We start from the raw sequence: 15,254 nt of genomic DNA on the forward strand, positions 1-15,254 counted from the left end.
GAAAGGCACTCATTTATAGGGGGAGAGGTTAGGGTTTCCGTTCTTAGCTTCGGAACTTGGTGAAATGCCGGTAAATGAGTGACACTTGGCAGATACCCATTTGGTAAATTGTAATCTCAGAATCTGATTTTCTACTTAATATGCGTACAATTTAAAAGGGAAAAAAAAACAACAACAAAAGAGAAAAATAGAGGAGTGTGTGCAATGTAGTAGTACTTATCTTTCGCCTGAAATATGAATAAGGTGTTTTGGGTTTGAATCTCATGAGTGAAAATTTTCGTACCGCTTTATTGTTTATTAAGTTATCAACGTGATGTACAAGAAATAATTGCGATTCTTCATGATTAAATATATGAAACAACTCAATCTTAAAACAAATTCCTTAACTTGTACATTTCGAATAGTTTTGATAAATAATGCATTTTTGTCCTCCTGCTATGTGCCAGAGTAGCCTAAATTTTCATTTATCGTGTGAGATTAGATTAGTCAAGATTTTAATGTTTGCGATGGACAAACTACCGAAAAAAAAGTGATAGACATGGACCAATGAGGAAATAAAGAACTTTAATAAAGATTGATGAACATGCATTTAGTGTGTTAAATTGGACAAAGTATATGGAATATGCAAGCAATCTGTTTGAAGAAACTTACATTAGGTTCAAATTATCCATATTTGACAGGCAGTAATCAGAAACCATTAACAATCTTGCACTATTACTATTATCATAGTTCCTTTTTATCCCCATTTTTGGTCTGGCGGTGAGGTATTGTTGCGTAATAAATGCACTTTGACGCTTGCACCTTCCTCTTGATGATTCTGATCTAAGTCAATCACGCTCTGCTTAGGAATACACGTATTTAGATAGTTAAGTCCGCACGGAGATTTTAATTTTGTGGGCAATGAATTAATAAAAAGCATACATAATCCTTCTCTTAAATTATTGTAAGGCTACATAAGAGAAGGATTCCTATTTTTAATATCTATAATAACTACGACTTATATGAATTTTTAGGATATCAAAATTAGTAATTGTTTGGCTCTTTCAAACTTCTCTATTGATTGGAAATGGCAATTAGGAGTCAAGACGAATTTTCTAGGAAAAATAAACTTAGGAAACATAACCAAATAATTAATTAGAAACCTAAAAGTTTGAAGGTGGCGATTCGTTTGGAACCAAGAACTCGGAATCCATTACGCCCATGCTTTCTAGTGAAGTGCCTACTGCTTACCGTTCAATATTCCCATCCCGTGGCATCCGGGCGCCCCATCTTTCTTCTCGGTAAATATTCACAGGAGGTCCTTAGTTTATTGACTTTGACTATTGTAACTCGAACTCCGACTTCTCACAACCACAAAGTGGTTCTAGTGGTTTTCGTTATGTATCAAAATTCTAACTCTATGATTTTACTTTCGATGACGAGTCAACTTGGCATAAAAATTAAGTATGATAAACTATCATATAAATGTGATTTTATTAAGTAAAAACTTGAGTCTAATGAATCAAAAAATGAACTAATTTATTGCGATATTTAAATCTATTCGAAAAACAATCAATCAAATCTCACAAGTGACGTCAAACTATACAGTAAGTAGCTTCGAAATAAGAGAAAAGGACAATTTTGGTCCTCAACCTTTGCCTCCTTTTTTTTCATTTTGCTCCTAAACTTTTTTTTTCTCATCCTCAACCTTTCGATTTTTTTACTATTTTAGTTGTGCCATTTAATTTTCCATTGAGAAATTCATTTCGGTCAAAATAATATTTTTAAAATAAAATAATTTCCACAATTTAAAAAATTGCAAAAAATTAGAAAAAGGGACCCAAATGGTAAAACCAGTAAAGATTGAGGACCAAAAATGTCTCTCCCTAGAAATAAATTATGGAGACATGGCCTATATTGAGCGCATAAGGTAATAATTTACCCTCCTATATATGTATAGGTCCGTTATTCTAGTTCTTATGCACAAATTTATATCATTTATTTATATATTATTAATGCACTCAATATTTTATATGATGGTCGCACCTGTGCATAAAATGTGAATGTGAATCTAATAAAATCGAAAGTATTCAATATTGTGCGCTTCAGTCGAACCTATAGAATTCTTCTGTCAAATGTTTCAGCCATAACAAGGTAAGATAACTTATATGCATAGAGATGAATGGGCTGAATAATGATGGGCCTAAACAAATATGGAAAAATCAAAATAAGCAATAAACAAATTCTCCACATAGGTGATCTTTACTTAGCAGAAAGGCAATGGAATGGCAGCAAAAGACTAACACGACCTCGCTCATCAAGCATGTCCCTAGAAGATTCTTCACATACACAGTAGATATTAGTTAACAAATTAGTAATATAACTGATAGGAATGTGGACGAGTAGTTTATAGTGATCGAATCTTGAGATTAGTCCTTGTAGCAGATGGAAAACCCATAATCACAGCCGCTCTCCCAACATGAACGGCAAAATGTATGCCATCACTAACCTGGAAAGCAATGGCACGTTTTGTAAGACATTTTTTTTATTTTAAATAAGGATGACTCATCACTTTGGCCTCTCCAAACTTGGAGACTTTGCGAGTCAAAGACTCTCTGGAATTGGAAAAAATTGCTGCCTACCCAAGTTAGTTATCACCACTCACCAAAACAATAAAATAATATATATATATATATATATATGAGGTAATTACTCTGGTGGTCCAAAAAGTTTCACTAATGTATCAAGTTGGTTCAAAAAGTTTTTTTTGCTACTCGATGGTACAAAATATTTCAAAAGTGTAACATGATAGTACAAATCGTTATCTCGCCATTGACGTCGTCATCTCGCCATTGACATGGGTGGACCTTTAAGTTAATTAAAGAAATATTTTGTACCATTATGTTACATCTGTAAAACATTTTGGACCATTAAGTGGCAACTTCAAAAGAGTTTGAACAATCATGTAACGTTCCACAAAATCCTAAAAACATATCAGAGCCACGTGTCGATCACGTTTCGGCCACGTCAGCTTCACTTGACGGTGTCAATGGTGAGATAACGGTTTGTACTATCATGTTACACTTTTGAAACATTTTGTACCATCAAGTAAAAAAAAAACTTTTTGGACCAACTTGATACATTAGTGAAACTTTTTGGACCACCAATGTAATTACCCCATATATATATATATATATATATATATATATATATATTTTTCATGCTTATGTTATTTTATGAAAGTTTGCATATTGGGTAATAAAGTTTTGATTTCTCGCCTTACCATATATCTATTGGGTTATTGAAAAGACACCTTTCTCTTGCATCTCTTTCCCAATCTAAGGTCTTGATATTTTCGATGGATTGGGCATGCTCTCTCTCTATGGTTCTGCTTTCTGTGTGTATGTCCTTGTGTATGAATTCTACTAGGGTATTAAATGTATTTGTGATGTCAATTCGGAAGCTCAGTTTCTGTTTATGCTGACATATAGCAGTTTTATAGTCGAATTGCTTTTGTTAGATATTTAGGCAATTGAATTATGAGCATTAATGATACTTCATCTATCTAATTCTTAAATCTCTTGTTGCTTGTACATTGTTCGCTTTCTTCTAGATAAGGCGTGAAAGGGTGTAATGATACTGAAATACGTGGTGATTAATGATACTTGTATTGTTTGAGTAGAGGCAATATAGTATTGTTATTAATAAGGAAGGGTAAAACGGGAAAGAAAGTTGGAGAAACAATTCGGAGAGGGTAGTACGTTTATATATATAGATATAGATATAGATATAGATGTAGATGTAGATAATTCATTTTGACCATTCATTACATTGCATGAATTAATTATTGCATGGCTTGTCCATTATATCTCAAATCTTCATTTCCCCTTACAGGTGATAGTTCATTGTTTGAATTTGAAAATGGAAAAATAATCTCCCAAATGTTTTTTATTTTATTGGAGTGGTTGTGCATCCAAGAGACAGTTCCTTTAAAATCTCACAAATGTATCTTTTCCCAGTGAAAAATTCACTTTTGCTAACGTCTGGCGAGATCTTAGCTGCCAATAATACGTAGTATCCTTCCCCTTCTGTTTGGTTGCTTTAGACAACCCAGAAACAAAGGAAATGCTGCAGAATTATTTGAGTTTTTTTTTGGGTGAATGAAGGAGGGTAAACGCCTGATAGAAAGTACAAGGAAAAGCTAATGAACGAGAATAAAGACAGGGTAATGAGGCCCCACCACAATCCCCAGGAAAAAGCATCCTGATGCCATCCGGGGGTGAGTCAAAGAACTATGCTGCTACCGGAAAGCTCAAAGACCACCGTGCCATCCTATCCGCGCACGAATTTGCTTCCCGATAACAATGACGCACGAACACCTCCCATTCCCTTCCCAGAATACTACGAATCTCCTTCACCAATCTGCCCGTGAGAGGATTAGGACAGGATGAACCGGAAATCAAATTGCGAGCCACCTTAGAGTCCATCTCGACCATCAGGGATGCCCAAGGACCACGTGAGTTCGAGCCCAATTAGGCACAGCCCAGAGCTCAGCATTGACCAACGTGGCCCAGCCCACATTTTTTTTAGAGTAGAAAAACAAAAAAAAAATTGTGGCAGAATTATTTGGGTTGATCAAGTGGGGAAATACATATTATTTTTGCGGCTCGGATTGTGAATCAAGAGAGCTTTGCTTTTCTTCTTGTTCAGCTGCTTAAACTGACATGGAAGGGTGTTCAAGAAAATCTTGGTCTTCAAAGACCTGGAGAAAAGACTGGTCTCAAAAGTTGAGGTTTCGTTCGCAATGAAAGGGAAGGAAAATAGAAACAACTTTGCAAAAGCGTTATTGAAAAGGTTATAACATCTTGAGAGAAAGGACTGCAAGTATACTTCAGAACAAGTGGTGGAACTAGCATTAGCATGGGCATGGGCAAGAGGTGTTTTGTTTTTCTATCTTATATTTTCTTTAAGGTTGTTCAATTTTTTTCCTTTCTTTTAGATTAGATGGACGAATTGTTGTAATGTACAGTCGAATGCTGTTTTTTGTGATCGTAACTAATCGTTTTACTCCCTTGAATATAGTTTGATCATCAATTAAGTAAAACTTATACAAATATTTTGTCGAATCTCTCTTATAAGCTTAAACCATTCCGTGCATGTTATGGCCATTGAAGTTTTCCATCATTTTATACGATGATATGTTGAATTTCTGTTTAAACATGAGCTATTGATCGAGTTACGATATGTTCACACTTTGTTAATAGAATCTCAATTTGAAGAGCTGGAGAAACATCAAATCTCTGAATTAGTATTCTCACATCGCAACACACGTGATTACCTACTAGTATTAAAAAAAAAAAGTAACTGAAGAATTTTATAGTATTTCACATTAAAGATGCGCTTTAGGCTACCGATTCCCTTGGACTACCCTTGACTGGACAACCTCATTTAAAAATCAAATGCAACAAGTCGTTTTCCATTCACAAAGCTTATATGCTATTGCCTTCTTATCAAACTTGTGCATGAAATCCTGACAACCTCGTTATGAGATTAACAAACAAAACCAAGGGTTGTATTAAAGAACCAGTGTAGCCGTGGGACACGAACATTAATGAATGTACAAGGTGTCGTCGAAATTTACTTTTTTTGAATCAATTAAAAATGCAATATCAATCTATCGATGCTTGAAATTAAAATTTGATTACAATTATCTGGGTAAATTACACTCCCGTTCCTCGAAATTTTTTCAAATGATACTCAACTGTATTCTTAGGAAAGATATCGATACTTACCTCCCTTAGCTTTATTCTTAGAAAAAATTGACACTCCCCCTCATTCGATTATGTTGCCTAACACTAATAGAATATCCGGTAGCCTTTATAATTATTTCAATTTTTCTTTTTATGAAAGTCAAATAACAACAGCTGCAGTAACAACATCAATAACATCAACAATAGTAAACAGATAAGATAGAGATACTGTAGAAGCTAAGATCGATATCGATGGTGGCCACCGTTAACTTCTCCATATTTATTATTAAAAATATATATATATGTCATAGCACAACTTTTTATTTTTGTGTCAATTTACCATAAATTTTTAAAATTACACTATATAACATATCGTTTATGTGTAATGTTAATTATGGTATGATGTCAAATTTTCCATAAAAATTAAACGGAAGGTTGATGTAACGCACCTGTGAATGAATAGTGGATCTAGACTTTTGCCACATGTGAAATAACTCATATTCTGATATGTTCGGTACCATTTTTCCCACCTGAATCACTCATCATCAATACCCGAATCTCATTCCCGCCTCTTCACACATCTCTTGCATTACTGCAACCCCAAATTTTTCTTTAGTTGAGAACTTTTTCCTTTCGTTTCCCTCTTCACTTACGTGTTTGTCAGTTTCTCTCTTCACACTTCTCCCTCTTTTGTTCCTATAGAAGAAAACGAATTAAGGTTTGCATTTCATATGATGAGTTTTCCTTTTTTTCCTAATAAATTTTCATCCATTGTTCACTATATGAACTACAATGAGTTCAATATGTGATTTTTTTCATTCTATTGATGGTGTGGTTGTTTTCAAAAAGAACAATTCCGTATGTGAATAGGCGAGAATGTGATTTGGGTATTGATAATAAAGGAGTCGGATAGGTAAAAGGGCACCGGACGGATAGCAATATGGGTTACTCCGCATGTGGCAAGAGTCTAGACTCATTATTCATCCATATTTTCACACATCAGCCTTCCATTTAATTTTTACGGAAAATTTATTGTCATGTTATAATTGATAGTACACCCTAAACGGTGTGCTATATAGAATAATTTTAAAAGATTGTGATAAAATTGAAACAAAAGCAAAATATTGTGTTATGACATATATTTTTCCTTATTATTATTGATTCTTTTCAATGTTAGAAAATTATTTAAAAAGTCAATTAGGACTCTCGATCAAGGGGTGGTTGTAATCACCGAACCCAATCTAAGGAACTAGCCCAACAACTTGTCAAGTAACCCAATCACCGGCATAAAATGCTCAAACTCAAGTTGTTAGTAGTCCCATAGGTTAGTCTTTATTAATCACTTCACTAACTCTTCTCTCATCAATGTTGAATTTTGGGGGGTTATAATTCCCCCCACTCAAAGACTTCACGTCCCGTCAAGCTAGACCCGTGACACTTCACTAGGTAGACAGAATTCTAGAGGTGGCTAACGCAGTTCAGAGGTGGCTCCCATTTTGTCCACATAACACTTAGTTCCCACACTTTCGGTTGGTGCATTGCTCTGATACCACTGTAATGACCTAACCCAATCTACGGACTGGACCAGCAACTTGTCGAGGAGCCCAACCACCAGCACCCCAAATTGTCAGTAATCTCATAGATTGATCCTTATTAACCACTTCACTAACTCTTCTCCCTTCAATGTGAGATTTTGGGATGTTACAATGGTGGTGGAGCCTAGGGACCTCGTATCTGACAACCATCTCCTCATGACCGACCTATCTTATCTGTCTTTTATTTATTATTTGTAAAATTTTAGAAACGTTAATCATAATATTTTGAGAATATTCTAAATCTAATTATAGGCCTAGGAGACCTCACCACGGTCACCAACCCGCTCAACGAGGCCCACAACTTTTCTATATTATTCTAATTTATGATTGGTTTCTATTTATTGGATTTTAAAAAAATAAAATAATTCTAAAAGTTAATTGAATATTCTACTGAATATCCTAAACCGCATTGGTCAACATTGTCAAATGATGGAGTGTCTATCCTTCCTAAAAATGGACTATGTGTAATTTGAAAAAACCTCAAGTGATGAGAGTGTCATATTTTTCTAAAAAGGGTAAGCGCCATTTGAGAAAATTTTAAGCGATGAGACTGTAATTTAGGCTTTGATTGAGAGTATGGTGACAGTTGTATAAGTGTTCATTGTACTGACTTTTAAGTCGAAAGAAAAAATGTTTAGTAAACTATTTAAAAATCATGTTTTGGTTGATTTTAGCGGTTGGAAACACGTTTTTCTCCAGCAAATTAACAGGTTCTCATAAAAACAATTTTTGCTTATTCGCTATTTCAAGTGGTATTTTTTATTTCTATAGTTTCAAATTGTTACCTTCCAGACACTTTTGTCTATTAGAAAATCAACATTTATTATATTTAACAATTATATTTCAATACTTCTTTTTTTTATTACAAGGGAAACCCATAAACTTCGTACAATGTAAATAAAAATTCTAAATATCTGATAAAGAGGCACGGGTAGTCTCACCTGGGTATCGAATCTCGGACATTCTGGTCACCAACCGAGAGTGTGCGTCATTACACTGCACCCTATTTAATTTATATTTCAGTAGTTTTGTATTAACAACAAGACTCCCAAACCAAGCCTTTATGCTGACAGATTTGTGAGCTAATAAGGTCGACATGCATTGTAAGGTCTTCCACATGAATCATATTCCATCATTTTGTACCCATGTAAACTCATTTATGATATTGTTGACTGCGCTCTTTGTGGATCCAGTATTTTAAGTTGCACGAAAGGATATCTTGTTACAGCTACGATGCTTTGGCTTATCATATTGAGTTGAGAGTGGAACTTTGACTCAACACATGGGAACAGCTGGTATGATATTATTATCTTTAAATCATAGGTTCCTATGAATAGAGACATCAGATCACATACGACTCATATGAACTTAAGACTTTAAGTTCAATTCTGATTTTTTTTTCTTTTATCATAAAAAAGGCCTGTGAGCCTATTACGATGAGATTTTCAATATTTTTTGTTTCTTTTATTTATTTTGAACATCCTTTTTTTCTTTTTGGTTTTTTTAAGAACGTGGCTGTATTTGTAAATGTAATCCAAAAAGATGAAGAACCAGCTTATAGAACATAAACGAATAAATAATTGGAATATCAATAATGAGGACAAGTTTCCTGGGCAGTTTTCAATGCGGATAGCGATTCTAAGGACGGACAAAAGAGGGTCCATAAGCCCTTCGAGGAGAATAAATAAAATAGATCTTTAAACTTCAATATATAACTTGATCAAAATTATCATATAATTATAACCATATACTTCAATATATATAATTGATCCGTGTATATCGCACAGGTCTTTTCACTAATATTTGAACAATACAATGTCTGATATAAGAAATGGTAATGGAGAGATGTTCCTTTCGGGAAGGGGGATCTGCACGCTTGCATGCACATGCATGCATGCTTCCAAATGAAAATTTTATCATGGCATATATATAAATATATATTAACAATATAAAAAACAAAAAAGTTGAGAGGAAAAATAATAAAGGCCAATAGAATATTATAAAATATATAATTTGGTCAAACATGATCTCATTCGTAAGAAAAACAATAAAAGCCAAAGTGGATTTTTCGACTTTGTATGATTAGTCACTAACAACTTTGCAAGGTAGCTACCGACTTATATATCTTTGAATCTACGGAAAAAATAACTTTGACTTGTCACTACAATAAAAAGGATCTCTGGTGACGCTACAAAAAGACTATGGTGCCGAGTTATTAGTGTTGCTGACTTTTAATGATGCAACTGGTGACACTAAGGCCTGCGTCGCAATTGATAGTGTCGTCTATCGGTTGGCGACGCCAAAACTCTAGCGTCACCAAAGAAAAACCTATAGTGATGCACTTCTGCCTATCGTCAAAAGTCGTGGTAAGGGTGACGGCATTTGATCGTCGCCATATCATACTTTAAAGTGACGATGGCTCTCATCTCCACAAATATCAATAGTGACACCTTATGCGCGTCACCATAAATTGACATAGACGACGCTTACCAATCGTATTCATTGACACCTTACAAGGTGATACGATGTGCGCATCACTTTTTATTTTTTGTGAATTAAATAAAAAAAAAATGCATGTATAATGGACCAGCCAACACACCCTACCTAATGCTGCCTGTCCTAGGGGGTACGCGCACTCCCCACCCAAAGTGGGCTTGCCATGCGCCCACACTCCTTAAACCCTCCTAAATGGCCCTAAAAGGGGATTTGAACCATGCGCTGCCCCTTGGAAGCCCACCTTCTTACCACCACATCTTTGTGTTTTCTCTATACAATTAATTATATTTAATTATATTTATTATACATACTAAAGTTTTAATTTTTAAATTAATATACATTTTTTTCTTTATCAACAAAAAATATTTAATTATGATTACTTATACTTGTACTTTTTAATACTATATATCTCACTTATTTGTCTTTTATTAGTGTTATATTACTTGTTATTTTTACATAACACTTTTAATATAAAAGTAGTATTCATTTTTCACTTTGATAATTTTTGAAACACTTTGACAAACCCAGTATCATTTATACTGAAAATCACAACAAAGCATGGTAACTTAATAACTTTATCAATATTTTGATGCATTTAATATTGCACTTCTTTTATATGAGAAATCTTAGGTGATGCAAAGAACATTTCATGTACATAAACATGTAGCGTCACCATAAACCTTGATTTTAGGTTCTTTGAGAAATGAACTAACATCGCATCACCATAAACTTGCTCTTTGATGACATGAAGATTTTGCGTCACCTAAAGTATGAATTTAAGGAGACGTAAACTTAGATAGAGTCACATTTATTACGTCTATGGCGACAATCACTTCCATGTTGTCATTGTAACCTTGGTTCTACAGTGACGCCATGTCATCACATCACCAAAAATAGACTTTATGGAGACATTACCGATTGAGTGTCTCATGTACTTGGTTCTACGTTGACAACATTTTGTTGTGTCACTTTTATTACACCTAAGGCGACGACCCCTACCTTGATGTCACTGTAAGCTTGGTTCTATGGTGACACTACCTCATCGCATCACCTAAGTAGATTCTATGCAGACACAACTAAGTAAGCGTCACCATAGACTTGGTTTTATAGTAATGCCTATTTGTCGCGTCGCCTAAGAAGATTCGATGGAGACGCCGCTAACAAGCGTCACCATAGACTTGGTCCTATTGTGACGCATGCTTGTCGCATCACCGTAATAGGACCTTTAGCTACATCATTAAATTAGTATCTCTATAGCCTTTTTCGCTAGATCTATGGTGACAATTGGTCGCTGCGTCTCCAGGCTTATATCACGTAGATTGTTTTTGTTGTAGTGTAACAACAAGCTGGGGAATGGTGTATGTATACTGTAATTACTTTAAAATGATTATCCATATGATTAAGGTAAATTATCTAAACTTATAGTAAAATACTTATATTATTAAGAATTCTAGTCAATTCTTTTCGGTGTGAACCCTGCATCCGGAAGCCCAATAGGGCCATGACTAATCTAGTCCAGCCGGATCAACCCACTAAAGGGTAAAGCTCTCCCAGTATAGATTTTCTACATTCACAAAGATTCGAAGTAGAAATCTTACTTAAGCGGAACAAACGCCAAACGGCTTGAATCACAAACTGTAGTAAATTACTATTGCTCAAAACAGTACGTCCATTGATTTCTTTCAAGGGATCATATTAAGAGAAATTTTAAGTGACTTGCTAATGTAACATGATCAATGTTGTCAACCTATATGTAAGTGCCGATGTACACTTCAATCTTAGTATATTTCATAAGAATTTGACTACCTATAACACCCTATTATTATAAATTTAGCTAACAAGAGTTTATTAGTTGGTAAATAATTTTTTTATTAACTAAAATTTTTCACTTTACTAAAGAGTAAAATTAGTGCTGATAACAACTAAAATAACTTCGTTGCGTATCAAATCGAAAAGAGTTCATATATAATTACAAGGCTTTGTACATAAACATATATGTATAGTTGAAAAATATTTTAATTGTAAAAAATAACCTTTTAGCAAATATATTTAATTATTTGTTGCTAATGACCAACTTTTTTTTTAATGCATGGTAGCATAGAATTTGGTGAACTAATAGATGTTGTGCAGCTAAACGACTCCAATTGAATGAGGTAATTTTCATCAAAGTATTTAGGTATTGGGGGATTAGCATGTAGGGACTTATTCACTTAATCGGGGGTTGACCAACTCTCTGACCCCAAGGTCACATCCATATTAATGTATTGGTCATGCCCGCACATTTTCGTTTTTATCTTTTCATTTGTAAATTACAATTCCTTTTTCATTTGTTTTATTTATTTACTTTGCTCAAGTAATTTGCTTTGAGCAACGTTAATCTCGACATCCACATTGCAGTCTACCACGTCCCAGCAAATTGATCCTATAGCTCCAATATTTATCAAGTTCTTTTTTTTCTTTTTCTTTAGTTACTAGGAAAGTGTGGAAAAAGAAATCCTACAGTCGAGAGTCGAAATTGAATCCACTTAATTTTAGGTGAAAACATGTGACACAACGTACCTCACACCCCCTTTCTCCATTTCTCTAGTTTATTTATTTAGTAGAGCTTATTCCCGTGGACAATAAATTATTGTCCTTCAATATATATATATATATATATATATAAAAGTTACCGATAGAGCTTATATCATTGTTATAAAACCGGTTTCTAGATTGTAAATTTGGATTATAATGTTATATATACATTAATGGATCCATATTCTATACGAAACTTGCAGTATACCACAACTTCTAGGTAAGAGAACCTCATGGAACTCAATCCTTGCTCCCCTTAGAGAAACTCAAAGTTCGTTCAATGAAGTATAAGAAGGAGAAATCAGGAATGAATGAGTGAAAATAAATAAAGTCAAGATGAAAAGAATAGGGGCAGAGATACGATCGGGGTCAGTTTATTTTCGAAGATTTCTTCACGTTTCGTGGGGAAAAATTTTTAAAAAGCAAAGAATTGTAAAAACAAAGGTTTGGTTATATGGAATTGAAAGAATTTTTGGTAGAAAATATTTCATTCTCCACTATTCAGACGTTTGCATGAATTGCGAGGACTTTGTTTTCCGTAGGTGAAAAAACTCTTTTTAATTCTGCAAATTTTCTTTAATCAATTAATTCATTTTCTAATTCTAATTGATGACTTCCCTTTTATATGTACTTTTTGCTTTATAAATTACTTTAATAAAGATTATCTCATTTTTACTTTTTTTTCTTTGGTAGGAAACATGTAACAATAGTAAACATGTTTTATACTGTTTTGTGGAGAACTAAATTTAGAAAATGAGGTAAAACAACAGAAATATAAACGAGAGTTAATTTCTTAAAAGTAAACAAGCTGATAGAGATTATGCTGTCTTTTATTTCACTTAAAATGTAATAAATAAAATCAGCACGAGTTCGTTCAACTAGCTAGATACTTGTCCCTATTTAACAAGGCCGCCTCAATCGGGTCCGGACTCTTGTAAATAGAAAAATTCATTGATTGAGAATATATTTACTTTTAGTAGACTGATCCAACTCAAACTTAATAAGTCAGGACTTATTAGGCTGTTACATATCTGAATACACACCTAAAAAGATGTAATAAATAAAGAATCAAGAAACATATACATGGAATTAGAGAATATAGCATATAAGTTTTACATATTATTTGTGTTATTGTATGTATACATTAATTATTGACGGATACGAAAATTTTCGCGGGTATTTTTGTTTTAAATTTTATTTTAACACAAAAAAGGATAGGTGAAAGGGACATTCTGTTTGTTTATGAGGCCAGCCCATTTAGTAGGTTCCAACCTCTCCTTTGTCTTCTACCCATGGAATCTCCCCCCCATTGCCAATGAAGTCACAGGATTTTGCACAAGGCTCCTGTACATGTTGCACCTCTGGTATTTCCCTCGGGGACCACTACACCAAAAATAAAACAAGACAACAATGGTATAAATGTCATCCCAACAAATTAAGGGAGATGGAAAACAAAAGGAAAAATTAAATAAAAGACCCAAAAAATACAATATGTGCTGCCCGACGAAATTGAGGTTGTCGACACATACTCAGTCTTCTCGGTTATAGAGAGATCTATAAACCTAATATATAAAAGAAAAAAAAAGTTTGCATTAAAAATTCAGCTGACCGAATTAGTATTGAACTCCGAAATCTTTTGATTTCAAATTAAGAATGAATACCACTAAATGCTAAATATATAACTTTTATAATAATTTTTCTTGCTCTTTCATGATTTTACACTTTATTAATATGTTCAAAATAAGCAGTTAAAGAAAGAGACATTGGTTGCTGCACCTCACCATTTATAGTCAACCAACTCTTGCATCTCATTAAGACACTGCAAGACCTCTCGTCCAAAAAAATCACTTTGAGGCTAAGTGCAGCTTTTTAAGTTATAGAATATATAGAAAAAGAAGTCGGTTGTCTTCCCCATCAGCAGAAATAGACAGCCTATCCAACCAAGTCGTTCGGCTAAAGAGAATAGGTGCATATAGTAATCCTGTGCAGGTAAGGACTCATATATTTATGATCCCTAAAAGACGAGAATATAGGATATGAAGTGGCATATGTTTTCCGCTAAAAAGGACATATTTATCAGAAAAAACATTATTCTCTTCTAAAATCAAAAGATTTCGACTTCAGCCATAGTACGTAGGACTTTTCTCCTGCCCTTTATTTGTCTTTTTTTTTTTCCTTTAGTTAAGTCTCCCTTATAATTGATTAAAAGGAAAATGCTCACAAAGATACGGCAATATATCAGTATTCATCACTTTCATATGCTGGATACATCATAGCACACGTTATTGGTGACGTGGGAATAGTGATTCAATTCCTCATAATTATGTAAAATTAAGCATATTATATTTTTGGGAATTTTTCCACATTTAGAGTAGTGATGTAATCATTTAATGTAATGTATATATTATATATGCTTCCTATGATAATATATGGTTGTACGGTCAATCTTTAATATAGTCTTTTACTCTTTTTTTATGAAAATCAATTAACATTGGTTATATATATCCAATATAAACATATTTTTTCTTGATAGTAAAATACAATTTATAATAATTTTTAAAACGGATATGATATATAGTAAAAATTTTTAAAAAAATGAATGATATTATATCTTATGCAATGCATGGCCTACGACTAGTATATATACGCAAACTATAAACTAACTCAATCGAGTTGATTCTTGTCTCTCCACATAAGATTAGACACCATTACATATTGGCTCTAAAAGAGAATAATGCTCACTAGCATTGACACGTATAATAAATCCCAACATGAATGAAGAGCCACCACCAAGGCGGTAGCCCTGTTGGTAACGGACTTCGTCTTCCAAAGGGGAAGTCAAGGGGTCGAAACTCGACTT

The sequence above is a fragment of the Punica granatum genome, chromosome 2, assembly GCF_007655135.1.
Source record: "Punica granatum isolate Tunisia-2019 chromosome 2, ASM765513v2, whole genome shotgun sequence".
NCBI classification, from domain to species: Eukaryota; Viridiplantae; Streptophyta; class Magnoliopsida; order Myrtales; family Lythraceae; genus Punica; species Punica granatum.